This window comes from Hyla sarda, unplaced genomic scaffold, assembly GCF_029499605.1.
Source record: "Hyla sarda isolate aHylSar1 unplaced genomic scaffold, aHylSar1.hap1 scaffold_620, whole genome shotgun sequence".
In the NCBI taxonomy this organism is placed as follows: domain Eukaryota; kingdom Metazoa; phylum Chordata; class Amphibia; order Anura; family Hylidae; genus Hyla; species Hyla sarda.
In genome coordinates, this window is record NW_026610635.1 from 95,779 (window position 1) to 113,487 (window position 17,709).

Genomic DNA, 17,709 nt, shown 5'->3' on the forward strand with positions numbered 1-17,709 from the left:
TTCTGCTTCTGCTTGTGTCTGGCCGCTGTTGGAGCGTCCAGGCACAGGACTTCTGCTGCTGCTGACTAAATGGCCTCCTTAATTGGATCATTTGAGTAGCCAGCACACCTGTGCAGGTAGGGCATGACATGATAGGCAGCTGCCTTGATAGCGGGTGGGTGCTGAATGTTCCTAATTGACAAAATAAGATTAATGCTTATGAAGAAATATAAAATCTCATCCCTTCCCCAATATCGCGCCACACCCCTACCCCTTAATTCCCTGGTTGAACTTGATGGACATATGTCTTTTTTCGACCGTACTAACTATGTAACTATGTAACATAACATGGGGGGGGTCTCCTGGCTGTTCACACAGGTGTGTCATTGCTGTACATTGACCATGCATTGCTTCTGTGGTATTGCAAAGGCAAAGACAAATGCTTCCAGCCATCCATTGCACTAATGGATTGGTCATCAGCTGGCTGTCTATGTCCCGCATCAATATAGACCAAAGTACAGAGGGTTAGGCTATGCTATTGTGCACCTACCTGATGCATCAGAAGGTGCGAGGCCCTTGCTAAATTCTGTGCACAGACTTTGAGATCTATACTTTAGACTGTATCTAAACCTGCTCCAACATGGACTGACATTCTGGCCTACTTTCAGCCGATGCGACTTGTCTGTCGCTGAACAGTCGCTTTTTATGTATTCAGCACCTATGTATAATGTTGTAAAAATGCTCTAGAAGCTAAAGTCGCAGAAATGTCACACATATTTGGCCTGCAACTTTCTGTGCGACAAATTCAGACAGGAAAAATCAGTATAAATCCTTAGAAAATTATCCCCCAGTGTCTCCATCTGCTGGCGGTATTGAATAAGCATTGCTGCACTGATGGGGTATGCATTAGACGAAAAAAAAGAAGAAAAAGAAGAATAATACGCCCAGAAAAGAGGCGAAAAGGAGAAAAACGTAAAAAAACGTGAAAAAAAAGTAAGAGGAAGAGAAGGGAAAAAAAGGTGGAAATGGGTTTAAAAGTGATTTCGGCGGAGAAATATATATATATATATATATATATATATATATATATATATATACGCGCACACACACACATATATATAAACGTATTCTCCGTTGAGATATTGCAGCCGCTGCTGTGTCCAGGCCCAGGAGCCTTAGCACTGTGCTGTGATGTCACTCAATACCACTGACATCACTAGGTGTAAACAACATCTCTCCTTTGCTGTGTATGTGACTATGGAGCTGTTTGGTGATGTCGTCTATTATGGCCTTCATAGAAGCAACAGGAGATTGTTGCATCCATCTAGAACCCTCAGAACTACAGTGCTATGATGTCACTCACTTCCACAGGCCTTGCAGAGTGTAAACAACAACAACCCAGCTTTGTTGTGTATGTAACCATAGGGATTTGTGATGTCACCTAGAACCTTCACAGCAGCGACAGCTTTATGAGGAGCATCAGCACTGCTCTGCCTGAGCAGAACCATCACCGCCATAGGTTGTCAAATAACCCGGATTTAACCCACACAGGTAAGTCCAATGGGGTGCAGGCATGTCCTCTATGCTTACAGCTTCCCGTGGGTGTTGGTTTGATACCGTTTGGGGACAGCCAAGGAGGCATCTGCAGGCAACAAAGGTAGGTGTGTGCTTGTGTGTGTGTTTCCTATGCAGATCCTAAGCCCAGTGTCACATGCAAGTAGGAGGAGTAAGAAGGGTTCCTGGCAAATCCGGGTTATGGATTGCATTTAAAAAGGCCCCGTGGGAGTGCAATGGGCCCCTGTCTTGCTGCTTAGCAATAATGGTATGGGTTTAGGTTCTGCTGTGTGTACTGGTGGTTGACTGCCCCCCAGCCCAGAGTGTGCATGGAAAATTGTCTGGCAGCCTCCCTGACAGCAAGCAGTGATAGTGCCCATGAAGGGGACCTTGTTGGGCCCGCCCCTTTCACGGTTATCGCTTCTCGGCCTTTTGGCTAAGATCAAGTGTAGTATCTGTTCTTATCAGTTTAATATCTGATACGTCCCCTATCTGGGGACCATATATTAAATGGATTTTTGAGAACGGGGGCCGATTTCGAAGCTTGCTTCCGTCGCCCTATGCATTGACCCGATATGGCAGTATCTTCGGGTACAGTGCACCACCCCCTTACAGGGTTAAAAAGAAAGATTCCTACTTTCATTGCTACCTGCTTGCTGGCTAGCCAGCTAGCCAGCCCTGTGGGCCTTGCTGCTGCTGCTGCAGCCAAAAAACAAAAGGTGGTGCTGCTGCTGCTTCTGCTGCTTCTGCTTCTGCTTGTGTCTGGCCGCTGTTGGAGCGTCCAGGCACAGGACTTCTGCTGCTGCTGACTAAATGGCCTCCTTAATTGGATCATTTGAGTAGCCAGCACACCTGTGCAGGTAGGGCATGACATGATAGGCAGCTGCCTTGATAGCGGGTGGGTGCTGAATGTTCCTAATTGACAAAATAAGATTAATGCCTATGAAGAAATATAAAATCTCATCCCTTCCCCAATATCGCGCCACACCCCTACCCCTTAATTCCCTGGTTGAACTTGATGGACATATGTCTTTTTTCGACCGTACTAACTATGTAACTATGTAACATAACATGGGGGGGGTCTCCTGGCTGTTCACACAGGTGTGTCATTGCTGTACATTGACCATGCATTGCTTCTGTGGTATTGCAAAGGCAAAGACAAATGCTTCCAGCCATCCATTGCACTAATGGATTGGTCATCAGCTGGCTGTCTATGTCCCGCATCAATATAGACCAAAGTACAGAGGGTTAGGCTATGCTATTGTGCACCTACCTGATGCATCAGAAGGTGCGAGGCCCTTGCTAAATTCTGTGCACAGACTTTGAGATCTATACTTTAGACTGTATCTAAACCTGCTCCAACATGGACTGACATTCTGGCCTACTTTCAGCCGATGCGACTTGTCTGTCGCTGAACAGTCGCTTTTTATGTATTCAGCACCTATGTATAATGTTGTAAAAATGCTCTAGAAGCTAAAGTCGCAGAAATGTCACACATATTTGGCCTGCAACTTTCTGTGCGACAAATTCAGACAGGAAAAATCAGTATAAATCCTTAGAAAATTATCCCCCAGTGTCTCCATCTGCTGGCGGTATTGAATAAGCATTGCTGCACTGATGGGGTATGCATTAGACGAAAAAAAAGAAGAAAAAGAAGAATAATACGCCCAGAAAAGAGGCGAAAAGGAGAAAAACGTAAAAAAACGTGAAAAAAAAGTAAGAGGAAGAGAAGGGAAAAAAAGGTGGAAATGGGTTTAAAAGTGATTTCGGCGGAGAAATATATATATATATATATACATATATATATATATATATATATATATATACGCGCACACACACACATATATATAAACGTATTCTCCGTTGAGATATTGCAGCCGCTGCTGTGTCCAGGCCCAGGAGCCTTAGCACTGTGCTGTGATGTCACTCAATACCACTGACATCACTAGGTGTAAACAACATCTCTCCTTTGCTGTGTATGTGACTATGGAGCTGTTTGGTGATGTCGTCTATTATGGCCTTCATAGAAGCAACAGGAGATTGTTGCATCCATCTAGAACCCTCAGAACTACAGTGCTATGATGTCACTCACTTCCACAGGCCTTGCAGAGTGTAAACAACAACAACCCAGCTTTGTTGTGTATGTAACCATAGGGATTTGTGATGTCACCTAGAACCTTCACAGCAGCGACAGCTTTATGAGGAGCATCAGCACTGCTCTGCCTGAGCAGAACCATCACCGCCATAGGTTGTCAAATAACCCGGATTTAACCCACACAGGTAAGTCCAATGGGGTGCAGGCATGTCCTCTATGCTTACAGCTTCCCGTGGGTGTTGGTTTGATACCGTTTGGGGACAGCCAAGGAGGCATCTGCAGGCAACAAAGGTAGGTGTGTGCTTGTGTGTGTGTTTCCTATGCAGATCCTAAGCCCAGTGTCACATGCAAGTAGGAGGAGTAAGAAGGGTTCCTGGCAAATCCGGGTTATGGATTGCATTTAAAAAGGCCCCGTGGGAGTGCAATGGGCCCCTGTCTTGCTGCTTAGCAATAATGGTATGGGTTTAGGTTCTGCTGTGTGTACTGGTGGTTGACTGCCCCCCAGCCCAGAGTGTGCATGGAAAATTGTCTGGCAGCCTCCCTGACAGCAAGCAGTGATAGTGCCCATGAAGGGGACCTTGTTGGGCCCGCCCCTTTCACGGTTATCGCTTCTCGGCCTTTTGGCTAAGATCAAGTGTAGTATCTGTTCTTATCAGTTTAATATCTGATACGTCCCCTATCTGGGGACCATATATTAAATGGATTTTTGAGAACGGGGGCCGATTTCGAAGCTTGCTTCCGTCGCCCTATGCATTGACCCGATATGGCAGTATCTTCGGGTACAGTGCACCACCCCCTTACAGGGTTAAAAAGAAAGATTCCTACTTTCATTGCTACCTGCTTGCTGGCTAGCCAGCTAGCCAGCCCTGTGGGCCTTGCTGCTGCTGCTGCAGCCAAAAAACAAAAGGTGGTGCTGCTGCTGCTTCTGCTGCTTCTGCTTCTGCTTGTGTCTGGCCGCTGTTGGAGCGTCCAGGCACAGGACTTCTGCTGCTGCTGACTAAATGGCCTCCTTAATTGGATCATTTGAGTAGCCAGCACACCTGTGCAGGTAGGGCATGACATGATAGGCAGCTGCCTTGATAGCGGGTGGGTGCTGAATGTTCCTAATTGACAAAATAAGATTAATGCCTATGAAGAAATATAAAATCTCATCCCTTCCCCAATATCGCGCCACACCCCTACCCCTTAATTCCCTGGTTGAACTTGATGGACATATGTCTTTTTTCGACCGTACTAACTATGTAACTATGTAACATAACATGGGGGGGGTCTCCTGGCTGTTCACACAGGTGTGTCATTGCTGTACATTGACCATGCATTGCTTCTGTGGTATTGCAAAGGCAAAGACAAATGCTTCCAGCCATCCATTGCACTAATGGATTGGTCATCAGCTGGCTGTCTATGTCCCGCATCAATATAGACCAAAGTACAGAGGGTTAGGCTATGCTATTGTGCACCTACCTGATGCATCAGAAGGTGCGAGGCCCTTGCTAAATTCTGTGCACAGACTTTGAGATCTATACTTTAGACTGTATCTAAACCTGCTCCAACATGGACTGACATTCTGGCCTACTTTCAGCCGATGCGACTTGTCTGTCGCTGAACAGTCGCTTTTTATGTATTCAGCACCTATGTATAATGTTGTAAAAATGCTCTAGAAGCTAAAGTCGCAGAAATGTCACACATATTTGGCCTGCAACTTTCTGTGCGACAAATTCAGACAGGAAAAATCAGTATAAATCCTTAGAAAATTATCCCCCAGTGTCTCCATCTGCTGGCGGTATTGAATAAGCATTGCTGCACTGATGGGGTATGCATTAGACGAAAAAAAAGAAGAAAAAGAAGAATAATACGCCCAGAAAAGAGGCGAAAAGGAGAAAAACGTAAAAAAACGTGAAAAAAAAGTAAGAGGAAGAGAAGGGAAAAAAAGGTGGAAATGGGTTTAAAAGTGATTTCGGCGGAGAAATATATATATATATATATACATATATATATATATATATATATATATATACGCGCACACACACACATATATATAAACGTATTCTCCGTTGAGATATTGCAGCCGCTGCTGTGTCCAGGCCCAGGAGCCTTAGCACTGTGCTGTGATGTCACTCAATACCACTGACATCACTAGGTGTAAACAACATCTCTCCTTTGCTGTGTATGTGACTATGGAGCTGTTTGGTGATGTCGTCTATTATGGCCTTCATAGAAGCAACAGGAGATTGTTGCATCCATCTAGAACCCTCAGAACTACAGTGCTATGATGTCACTCACTTCCACAGGCCTTGCAGAGTGTAAACAACAACAACCCAGCTTTGTTGTGTATGTAACCATAGGGATTTGTGATGTCACCTAGAACCTTCACAGCAGCGACAGCTTTATGAGGAGCATCAGCACTGCTCTGCCTGAGCAGAACCATCACCGCCATAGGTTGTCAAATAACCCGGATTTAACCCACACAGGTAAGTCCAATGGGGTGCAGGCATGTCCTCTATGCTTACAGCTTCCCGTGGGTGTTGGTTTGATACCGTTTGGGGACAGCCAAGGAGGCATCTGCAGGCAACAAAGGTAGGTGTGTGCTTGTGTGTGTGTTTCCTATGCAGATCCTAAGCCCAGTGTCACATGCAAGTAGGAGGAGTAAGAAGGGTTCCTGGCAAATCCGGGTTATGGATTGCATTTAAAAAGGCCCCGTGGGAGTGCAATGGGCCCCTGTCTTGCTGCTTAGCAATAATGGTATGGGTTTAGGTTCTGCTGTGTGTACTGGTGGTTGACTGCCCCCCAGCCCAGAGTGTGCATGGAAAATTGTCTGGCAGCCTCCCTGACAGCAAGCAGTGATAGTGCCCATGAAGGGGACCTTGTTGGGCCCGCCCCTTTCACGGTTATCGCTTCTCGGCCTTTTGGCTAAGATCAAGTGTAGTATCTGTTCTTATCAGTTTAATATCTGATACGTCCCCTATCTGGGGACCATATATTAAATGGATTTTTGAGAACGGGGGCCGATTTCGAAGCTTGCTTCCGTCGCCCTATGCATTGACCCGATATGGCAGTATCTTCGGGTACAGTGCACCACCCCCTTACAGGGTTAAAAAGAAAGATTCCTACTTTCATTGCTACCTGCTTGCTGGCTAGCCAGCTAGCCAGCCCTGTGGGCCTTGCTGCTGCTGCTGCAGCCAAAAAACAAAAGGTGGTGCTGCTGCTGCTTCTGCTGCTTCTGCTTCTGCTTGTGTCTGGCCGCTGTTGGAGCGTCCAGGCACAGGACTTCTGCTGCTGCTGACTAAATGGCCTCCTTAATTGGATCATTTGAGTAGCCAGCACACCTGTGCAGGTAGGGCATGACATGATAGGCAGCTGCCTTGATAGCGGGTGGGTGCTGAATGTTCCTAATTGACAAAATAAGATTAATGCTTATGAAGAAATATAAAATCTCATCCCTTCCCCAATATCGCGCCACACCCCTACCCCTTAATTCCCTGGTTGAACTTGATGGACATATGTCTTTTTTCGACCGTACTAACTATGTAACTATGTAACATAACATGGGGGGGGTCTCCTGGCTGTTCACACAGGTGTGTCATTGCTGTACATTGACCATGCATTGCTTCTGTGGTATTGCAAAGGCAAAGACAAATGCTTCCAGCCATCCATTGCACTAATGGATTGGTCATCAGCTGGCTGTCTATGTCCCGCATCAATATAGACCAAAGTACAGAGGGTTAGGCTATGCTATTGTGCACCTACCTGATGCATCAGAAGGTGCGAGGCCCTTGCTAAATTCTGTGCACAGACTTTGAGATCTATACTTTAGACTGTATCTAAACCTGCTCCAACATGGACTGACATTCTGGCCTACTTTCAGCCGATGCGACTTGTCTGTCGCTGAACAGTCGCTTTTTATGTATTCAGCACCTATGTATAATGTTGTAAAAATGCTCTAGAAGCTAAAGTCGCAGAAATGTCACACATATTTGGCCTGCAACTTTCTGTGCGACAAATTCAGACAGGAAAAATCAGTATAAATCCTTAGAAAATTATCCCCCAGTGTCTCCATCTGCTGGCGGTATTGAATAAGCATTGCTGCACTGATGGGGTATGCATTAGACGAAAAAAAAGAAGAAAAAGAAGAATAATACGCCCAGAAAAGAGGCGAAAAGGAGAAAAACGTAAAAAAACGTGAAAAAAAAGTAAGAGGAAGAGAAGGGAAAAAAAGGTGGAAATGGGTTTAAAAGTGATTTCGGCGGAGAAATATATATATATATATATACATATATATATATATATATATATATATATATATATACGCGCACACACACACATATATATAAACGTATTCTCCGTTGAGATATTGCAGCCGCTGCTGTGTCCAGGCCCAGGAGCCTTAGCACTGTGCTGTGATGTCACTCAATACCACTGACATCACTAGGTGTAAACAACATCTCTCCTTTGCTGTGTATGTGACTATGGAGCTGTTTGGTGATGTCGTCTATTACGGCCTTCATAGAAGCAACAGGAGATTGTTGCATCCATCTAGAACCCTCAGAACTACAGTGCTATGATGTCACTCACTTCCACAGGCCTTGCAGAGTGTAAACAACAACAACCCAGCTTTGTTGTGTATGTAACCATAGGGATTTGTGATGTCACCTAGAACCTTCACAGCAGCGACAGCTTTATGAGGAGCATCAGCACTGCTCTGCCTGAGCAGAACCATCACCGCCATAGGTTGTCAAATAACCCGGATTTAACCCACACAGGTAAGTCCAATGGGGTGCAGGCATGTCCTCTATGCTTACAGCTTCCCGTGGGTGTTGGTTTGATACCGTTTGGGGACAGCCAAGGAGGCATCTGCAGGCAACAAAGGTAGGTGTGTGCTTGTGTGTGTGTTTCCTATGCAGATCCTAAGCCCAGTGTCACATGCAAGTAGGAGGAGTAAGAAGGGTTCCTGGCAAATCCGGGTTATGGATTGCATTTAAAAAGGCCCCGTGGGAGTGCAATGGGCCCCTGTCTTGCTGCTTAGCAATAATGGTATGGGTTTAGGTTCTGCTGTGTGTACTGGTGGTTGACTGCCCCCCAGCCCAGAGTGTGCATGGAAAATTGTCTGGCAGCCTCCCTGACAGCAAGCAGTGATAGTGCCCATGAAGGGGACCTTGTTGGGCCCGCCCCTTTCACGGTTATCGCTTCTCGGCCTTTTGGCTAAGATCAAGTGTAGTATCTGTTCTTATCAGTTTAATATCTGATACGTCCCCTATCTGGGGACCATATATTAAATGGATTTTTGAGAACGGGGGCCGATTTCGAAGCTTGCTTCCGTCGCCCTATGCATTGACCCGATATGGCAGTATCTTCGGGTACAGTGCACCACCCCCTTACAGGGTTAAAAAGAAAGATTCCTACTTTCATTGCTACCTGCTTGCTGGCTAGCCAGCTAGCCAGCCCTGTGGGCCTTGCTGCTGCTGCTGCAGCCAAAAAACAAAAGGTGGTGCTGCTGCTGCTTCTGCTGCTTCTGCTTCTGCTTGTGTCTGGCCGCTGTTGGAGCGTCCAGGCACAGGACTTCTGCTGCTGCTGACTAAATGGCCTCCTTAATTGGATCATTTGAGTAGCCAGCACACCTGTGCAGGTAGGGCATGACATGATAGGCAGCTGCCTTGATAGCGGGTGGGTGCTGAATGTTCCTAATTGACAAAATAAGATTAATGCTTATGAAGAAATATAAAATCTCATCCCTTCCCCAATATCGCGCCACACCCCTACCCCTTAATTCCCTGGTTGAACTTGATGGACATATGTCTTTTTTCGACCGTACTAACTATGTAACTATGTAACATAACATGGGGGGGGTCTCCTGGCTGTTCACACAGGTGTGTCATTGCTGTACATTGACCATGCATTGCTTCTGTGGTATTGCAAAGGCAAAGACAAATGCTTCCAGCCATCCATTGCACTAATGGATTGGTCATCAGCTGGCTGTCTATGTCCCGCATCAATATAGACCAAAGTACAGAGGGTTAGGCTATGCTATTGTGCACCTACCTGATGCATCAGAAGGTGCGAGGCCCTTGCTAAATTCTGTGCACAGACTTTGAGATCTATACTTTAGACTGTATCTAAACCTGCTCCAACATGGACTGACATTCTGGCCTACTTTCAGCCGATGCGACTTGTCTGTCGCTGAACAGTCGCTTTTTATGTATTCAGCACCTATGTATAATGTTGTAAAAATGCTCTAGAAGCTAAAGTCGCAGAAATGTCACACATATTTGGCCTGCAACTTTCTGTGCGACAAATTCAGACAGGAAAAATCAGTATAAATCCTTAGAAAATTATCCCCCAGTGTCTCCATCTGCTGGCGGTATTGAATAAGCATTGCTGCACTGATGGGGTATGCATTAGACGAAAAAAAAGAAGAAAAAGAAGAATAATACGCCCAGAAAAGAGGCGAAAAGGAGAAAAACGTAAAAAAACGTGAAAAAAAAGTAAGAGGAAGAGAAGGGAAAAAAAGGTGGAAATGGGTTTAAAAGTGATTTCGGCGGAGAAATATATATATATATATATACATATATATATATATATATATATATATATATATACGCGCACACACACACATATATATAAACGTATTCTCCGTTGAGATATTGCAGCCGCTGCTGTGTCCAGGCCCAGGAGCCTTAGCACTGTGCTGTGATGTCACTCAATACCACTGACATCACTAGGTGTAAACAACATCTCTCCTTTGCTGTGTATGTGACTATGGAGCTGTTTGGTGATGTCGTCTATTATGGCCTTCATAGAAGCAACAGGAGATTGTTGCATCCATCTAGAACCCTCAGAACTACAGTGCTATGATGTCACTCACTTCCACAGGCCTTGCAGAGTGTAAACAACAACAACCCAGCTTTGTTGTGTATGTAACCATAGGGATTTGTGATGTCACCTAGAACCTTCACAGCAGCGACAGCTTTATGAGGAGCATCAGCACTGCTCTGCCTGAGCAGAACCATCACCGCCATAGGTTGTCAAATAACCCGGATTTAACCCACACAGGTAAGTCCAATGGGGTGCAGGCATGTCCTCTATGCTTACAGCTTCCCGTGGGTGTTGGTTTGATACCGTTTGGGGACAGCCAAGGAGGCATCTGCAGGCAACAAAGGTAGGTGTGTGCTTGTGTGTGTGTTTCCTATGCAGATCCTAAGCCCAGTGTCACATGCAAGTAGGAGGAGTAAGAAGGGTTCCTGGCAAATCCGGGTTATGGATTGCATTTAAAAAGGCCCCGTGGGAGTGCAATGGGCCCCTGTCTTGCTGCTTAGCAATAATGGTATGGGTTTAGGTTCTGCTGTGTGTACTGGTGGTTGACTGCCCCCCAGCCCAGAGTGTGCATGGAAAATTGTCTGGCAGCCTCCCTGACAGCAAGCAGTGATAGTGCCCATGAAGGGGACCTTGTTGGGCCCGCCCCTTTCACGGTTATCGCTTCTCGGCCTTTTGGCTAAGATCAAGTGTAGTATCTGTTCTTATCAGTTTAATATCTGATACGTCCCCTATCTGGGGACCATATATTAAATGGATTTTTGAGAACGGGGGCCGATTTCGAAGCTTGCTTCCGTCGCCCTATGCATTGACCCGATATGGCAGTATCTTCGGGTACAGTGCACCACCCCCTTACAGGGTTAAAAAGAAAGATTCCTACTTTCATTGCTACCTGCTTGCTGGCTAGCCAGCTAGCCAGCCCTGTGGGCCTTGCTGCTGCTGCTGCAGCCAAAAAACAAAAGGTGGTGCTGCTGCTGCTTCTGCTGCTTCTGCTTCTGCTTGTGTCTGGCCGCTGTTGGAGCGTCCAGGCACAGGACTTCTGCTGCTGCTGACTAAATGGCCTCCTTAATTGGATCATTTGAGTAGCCAGCACACCTGTGCAGGTAGGGCATGACATGATAGGCAGCTGCCTTGATAGCGGGTGGGTGCTGAATGTTCCTAATTGACAAAATAAGATTAATGCTTATGAAGAAATATAAAATCTCATCCCTTCCCCAATATCGCGCCACACCCCTACCCCTTAATTCCCTGGTTGAACTTGATGGACATATGTCTTTTTTCGACCGTACTAACTATGTAACTATGTAACATAACATGGGGGGGGTCTCCTGGCTGTTCACACAGGTGTGTCATTGCTGTACATTGACCATGCATTGCTTCTGTGGTATTGCAAAGGCAAAGACAAATGCTTCCAGCCATCCATTGCACTAATGGATTGGTCATCAGCTGGCTGTCTATGTCCCGCATCAATATAGACCAAAGTACAGAGGGTTAGGCTATGCTATTGTGCACCTACCTGATGCATCAGAAGGTGCGAGGCCCTTGCTAAATTCTGTGCACAGACTTTGAGATCTATACTTTAGACTGTATCTAAACCTGCTCCAACATGGACTGACATTCTGGCCTACTTTCAGCCGATGCGACTTGTCTGTCGCTGAACAGTCGCTTTTTATGTATTCAGCACCTATGTATAATGTTGTAAAAATGCTCTAGAAGCTAAAGTCGCAGAAATGTCACACATATTTGGCCTGCAACTTTCTGTGCGACAAATTCAGACAGGAAAAATCAGTATAAATCCTTAGAAAATTATCCCCCAGTGTCTCCATCTGCTGGCGGTATTGAATAAGCATTGCTGCACTGATGGGGTATGCATTAGACGAAAAAAAAGAAGAAAAAGAAGAATAATACGCCCAGAAAAGAGGCGAAAAGGAGAAAAACGTAAAAAAACGTGAAAAAAAAGTAAGAGGAAGAGAAGGGAAAAAAAGGTGGAAATGGGTTTAAAAGTGATTTCGGCGGAGAAATATATATATATATATATATATATATATATATATATATATATATACGCGCACACACACACATATATATAAACGTATTCTCCGTTGAGATATTGCAGCCGCTGCTGTGTCCAGGCCCAGGAGCCTTAGCACTGTGCTGTGATGTCACTCAATACCACTGACATCACTAGGTGTAAACAACATCTCTCCTTTGCTGTGTATGTGACTATGGAGCTGTTTGGTGATGTCGTCTATTATGGCCTTCATAGAAGCAACAGGAGATTGTTGCATCCATCTAGAACCCTCAGAACTACAGTGCTATGATGTCACTCACTTCCACAGGCCTTGCAGAGTGTAAACAACAACAACCCAGCTTTGTTGTGTATGTAACCATAGGGATTTGTGATGTCACCTAGAACCTTCACAGCAGCGACAGCTTTATGAGGAGCATCAGCACTGCTCTGCCTGAGCAGAACCATCACCGCCATAGGTTGTCAAATAACCCGGATTTAACCCACACAGGTAAGTCCAATGGGGTGCAGGCATGTCCTCTATGCTTACAGCTTCCCGTGGGTGTTGGTTTGATACCGTTTGGGGACAGCCAAGGAGGCATCTGCAGGCAACAAAGGTAGGTGTGTGCTTGTGTGTGTGTTTCCTATGCAGATCCTAAGCCCAGTGTCACATGCAAGTAGGAGGAGTAAGAAGGGTTCCTGGCAAATCCGGGTTATGGATTGCATTTAAAAAGGCCCCGTGGGAGTGCAATGGGCCCCTGTCTTGCTGCTTAGCAATAATGGTATGGGTTTAGGTTCTGCTGTGTGTACTGGTGGTTGACTGCCCCCCAGCCCAGAGTGTGCATGGAAAATTGTCTGGCAGCCTCCCTGACAGCAAGCAGTGATAGTGCCCATGAAGGGGACCTTGTTGGGCCCGCCCCTTTCACGGTTATCGCTTCTCGGCCTTTTGGCTAAGATCAAGTGTAGTATCTGTTCTTATCAGTTTAATATCTGATACGTCCCCTATCTGGGGACCATATATTAAATGGATTTTTGAGAACGGGGGCCGATTTCGAAGCTTGCTTCCGTCGCCCTATGCATTGACCCGATATGGCAGTATCTTCGGGTACAGTGCACCACCCCCTTACAGGGTTAAAAAGAAAGATTCCTACTTTCATTGCTACCTGCTTGCTGGCTAGCCAGCTAGCCAGCCCTGTGGGCCTTGCTGCTGCTGCTGCAGCCCAAAAACAAAAGGTGGTGCTGCTGCTGCTTCTGCTGCTTCTGCTTCTGCTTGTGTCTGGCCGCTGTTGGAGCGTCCAGGCACAGGACTTCTGCTGCTGCTGACTAAATGGCCTCCTTAATTGGATCATTTGAGTAGCCAGCACACCTGTGCAGGTAGGGCATGACATGATAGGCAGCTGCCTTGATAGCGGGTGGGTGCTGAATGTTCCTAATTGACAAAATAAGATTAATGCTTATGAAGAAATATAAAATCTCATCCCTTCCCCAATATCGCGCCACACCCCTACCCCTTAATTCCCTGGTTGAACTTGATGGACATATGTCTTTTTTCGACCGTACTAACTATGTAACTATGTAACATAACATGGGGGGGGTCTCCTGGCTGTTCACACAGGTGTGTCATTGCTGTACATTGACCATGCATTGCTTCTGTGGTATTGCAAAGGCAAAGACAAATGCTTCCAGCCATCCATTGCACTAATGGATTGGTCATCAGCTGGCTGTCTATGTCCCGCATCAATATAGACCAAAGTACAGAGGGTTAGGCTATGCTATTGTGCACCTACCTGATGCATCAGAAGGTGCGAGGCCCTTGCTAAATTCTGTGCACAGACTTTGAGATCTATACTTTAGACTGTATCTAAACCTGCTCCAACATGGACTGACATTCTGGCCTACTTTCAGCCGATGCGACTTGTCTGTCGCTGAACAGTCGCTTTTTATGTATTCAGCACCTATGTATAATGTTGTAAAAATGCTCTAGAAGCTAAAGTCGCAGAAATGTCACACATATTTGGCCTGCAACTTTCTGTGCGACAAATTCAGACAGGAAAAATCAGTATAAATCCTTAGAAAATTATCCCCCAGTGTCTCCATCTGCTGGCGGTATTGAATAAGCATTGCTGCACTGATGGGGTATGCATTAGACGAAAAAAAAGAAGAAAAAGAAGAATAATACGCCCAGAAAAGAGGCGAAAAGGAGAAAAACGTAAAAAAACGTGAAAAAAAAGTAAGAGGAAGAGAAGGGAAAAAAAGGTGGAAATGGGTTTAAAAGTGATTTCGGCGGAGAAATATATATATATATATATATATATATATATATATATATATATATATATACGCGCACACACACACATATATATAAACGTATTCTCCGTTGAGATATTGCAGCCGCTGCTGTGTCCAGGCCCAGGAGCCTTAGCACTGTGCTGTGATGTCACTCAATACCACTGACATCACTAGGTGTAAACAACATCTCTCCTTTGCTGTGTATGTGACTATGGAGCTGTTTGGTGATGTCGTCTATTATGGCCTTCATAGAAGCAACAGGAGATTGTTGCATCCATCTAGAACCCTCAGAACTACAGTGCTATGATGTCACTCACTTCCACAGGCCTTGCAGAGTGTAAACAACAACAACCCAGCTTTGTTGTGTATGTAACCATAGGGATTTGTGATGTCACCTAGAACCTTCACAGCAGCGACAGCTTTATGAGGAGCATCAGCACTGCTCTGCCTGAGCAGAACCATCACCGCCATAGGTTGTCAAATAACCCGGATTTAACCCACACAGGTAAGTCCAATGGGGTGCAGGCATGTCCTCTATGCTTACAGCTTCCCGTGGGTGTTGGTTTGATACCGTTTGGGGACAGCCAAGGAGGCATCTGCAGGCAACAAAGGTAGGTGTGTGCTTGTGTGTGTGTTTCCTATGCAGATCCTAAGCCCAGTGTCACATGCAAGTAGGAGGAGTAAGAAGGGTTCCTGGCAAATCCGGGTTATGGATTGCATTTAAAAAGGCCCCGTGGGAGTGCAATGGGCCCCTGTCTTGCTGCTTAGCAATAATGGTATGGGTTTAGGTTCTGCTGTGTGTACTGGTGGTTGACTGCCCCCCAGCCCAGAGTGTGCATGGAAAATTGTCTGGCAGCCTCCCTGACAGCAAGCAGTGATAGTGCCCATGAAGGGGACCTTGTTGGGCCCGCCCCTTTCACGGTTATCGCTTCTCGGCCTTTTGGCTAAGATCAAGTGTAGTATCTGTTCTTATCAGTTTAATATCTGATACGTCCCCTATCTGGGGACCATATATTAAATGGATTTTTGAGAACGGGGGCCGATTTCGAAGCTTGCTTCCGTCGCCCTATGCATTGACCCGATATGGCAGTATCTTCGGGTACAGTGCACCACCCCCTTACAGGGTTAAAAAGAAAGATTCCTACTTTCATTGCTACCTGCTTGCTGGCTAGCCAGCTAGCCAGCCCTGTGGGCCTTGCTGCTGCTGCTGCAGCCAAAAAACAAAAGGTGGTGCTGCTGCTGCTTCTGCTGCTTCTGCTTCTGCTTGTGTCTGGCCGCTGTTGGAGCGTCCAGGCACAGGACTTCTGCTGCTGCTGACTAAATGGCCTCCTTAATTGGATCATTTGAGTAGCCAGCACACCTGTGCAGGTAGGGCATGACATGATAGGCAGCTGCCTTGATAGCGGGTGGGTGCTGAATGTTCCTAATTGACAAAATAAGATTAATGCTTATGAAGAAATATAAAATCTCATCCCTTCCCCAATATCGCGCCACACCCCTACCCCTTAATTCCCTGGTTGAACTTGATGGACATATGTCTTTTTTCGACCGTACTAACTATGTAACTATGTAACATAACATGGGGGGGGTCTCCTGGCTGTTCACACAGGTGTGTCATTGCTGTACATTGACCATGCATTGCTTCTGTGGTATTGCAAAGGCAAAGACAAATGCTTCCAGCCATCCATTGCACTAATGGATTGGTCATCAGCTGGCTGTCTATGTCCCGCATCAATATAGACCAAAGTACAGAGGGTTAGGCTATGCTATTGTGCACCTACCTGATGCATCAGAAGGTGCGAGGCCCTTGCTAAATTCTGTGCACAGACTTTGAGATCTATACTTTAGACTGTATCTAAACCTGCTCCAACATGGACTGACATTCTGGCCTACTTTCAGCCGATGCGACTTGTCTGTCGCTGAACAGTCGCTTTTTATGTATTCAGCACCTATGTATAATGTTGTAAAAATGCTCTAGAAGCTAAAGTCGCAGAAATGTCACACATATTTGGCCTGCAACTTTCTGTGCGACAAATTCAGACAGGAAAAATCAGTATAAATCCTTAGAAAATTATCCCCCAGTGTCTCCATCTGCTGGCGGTATTGAATAAGCATTGCTGCACTGATGGGGTATGCATTAGACGAAAAAAAAGAAGAAAAAGAAGAATAATACGCCCAGAAAAGAGGCGAAAAGGAGAAAAACGTAAAAAAACGTGAAAAAAAAGTAAGAGGAAGAGAAGGGAAAAAAAGGTGGAAATGGGTTTAAAAGTGATTTCGGCGGAGAAATATATATATATATATATATATATATATATATATATATATATATATACGCGCACACACACACATATATATAAACGTATTCTCCGTTGAGATATTGCAGCCGCTGCTGTGTCCAGGCCCAGGAGCCTTAGCACTGTGCTGTGATGTCACTCAATACCACTGACATCACTAGGTGTAAACAACATCTCTCCTTTGCTGTGTATGTGACTATGGAGCTGTTTGGTGATGTCGTCTATTATGGCCTTCATAGAAGCAACAGGAGATTGTTGCATCCATCTAGAACCCTCAGAACTACAGTGCTATGATGTCACTCACTTCCACAGGCCTTGCAGAGTGTAAACAACAACAACCCAGCTTTGTTGTGTATGTAACCATAGGGATTTGTGATGTCACCTAGAACCTTCACAGCAGCGACAGCTTTATGAGGAGCATCAGCACTGCTCTGCCTGAGCAGAACCATCACCGCCATAGGTTGTCAAATAACCCGGATTTAACCCACACAGGTAAGTCCAATGGGGTGCAGGCATGTCCTCTATGCTTACAGCTTCCCGTGGGTGTTGGTTTGATACCGTTTGGGGACAGCCAAGGAGGCATCTGCAGGCAACAAAGGTAGGTGTGTGCTTGTGTGTGTGTTTCCTATGCAGATCCTAAGCCCAGTGTCACATGCAAGTAGGAGGAGTAAGAAGGGTTCCTGGCA

The 17,709-nt window shown here is 45.7% G+C and overlaps 7 non-coding genes across 7 annotated transcripts; all 7 read left to right on the forward strand.

The window, feature by feature from the left end:
• The first annotated feature begins 1,949 nt into the window (after positions 1–1,949).
• LOC130341451 (U2 spliceosomal RNA) lies at positions 1,950–2,140 on the forward strand. The gene has a single exon (XR_008881386.1). It is a non-coding gene; the product is annotated as a U2 spliceosomal RNA (small nuclear RNA).
• A 2,092-nt stretch (positions 2,141–4,232) lies between these two features.
• Positions 4,233–4,423, forward strand: LOC130341453 (U2 spliceosomal RNA). The gene has a single exon (XR_008881387.1). It is a non-coding gene; the product is annotated as a U2 spliceosomal RNA (small nuclear RNA).
• Positions 4,424–6,515: 2,092 nt separating this feature from the next.
• Positions 6,516–6,706, forward strand: LOC130341454 (U2 spliceosomal RNA). The gene has a single exon (XR_008881388.1). It is a non-coding gene; the product is annotated as a U2 spliceosomal RNA (small nuclear RNA).
• Positions 6,707–8,804: 2,098 nt separating this feature from the next.
• LOC130341455 (U2 spliceosomal RNA) lies at positions 8,805–8,995 on the forward strand. The gene has a single exon (XR_008881389.1). It is a non-coding gene; the product is annotated as a U2 spliceosomal RNA (small nuclear RNA).
• Positions 8,996–11,091: 2,096 nt separating this feature from the next.
• Positions 11,092–11,282, forward strand: LOC130341456 (U2 spliceosomal RNA). The gene has a single exon (XR_008881390.1). It is a non-coding gene; the product is annotated as a U2 spliceosomal RNA (small nuclear RNA).
• Positions 11,283–13,370: 2,088 nt separating this feature from the next.
• Positions 13,371–13,561, forward strand: LOC130341457 (U2 spliceosomal RNA). The gene has a single exon (XR_008881391.1). It is a non-coding gene; the product is annotated as a U2 spliceosomal RNA (small nuclear RNA).
• A 2,092-nt stretch (positions 13,562–15,653) lies between these two features.
• LOC130341458 (U2 spliceosomal RNA) lies at positions 15,654–15,844 on the forward strand. The gene has a single exon (XR_008881392.1). It is a non-coding gene; the product is annotated as a U2 spliceosomal RNA (small nuclear RNA).
• Positions 15,845–17,709: the final 1,865 nt, after the last annotated feature.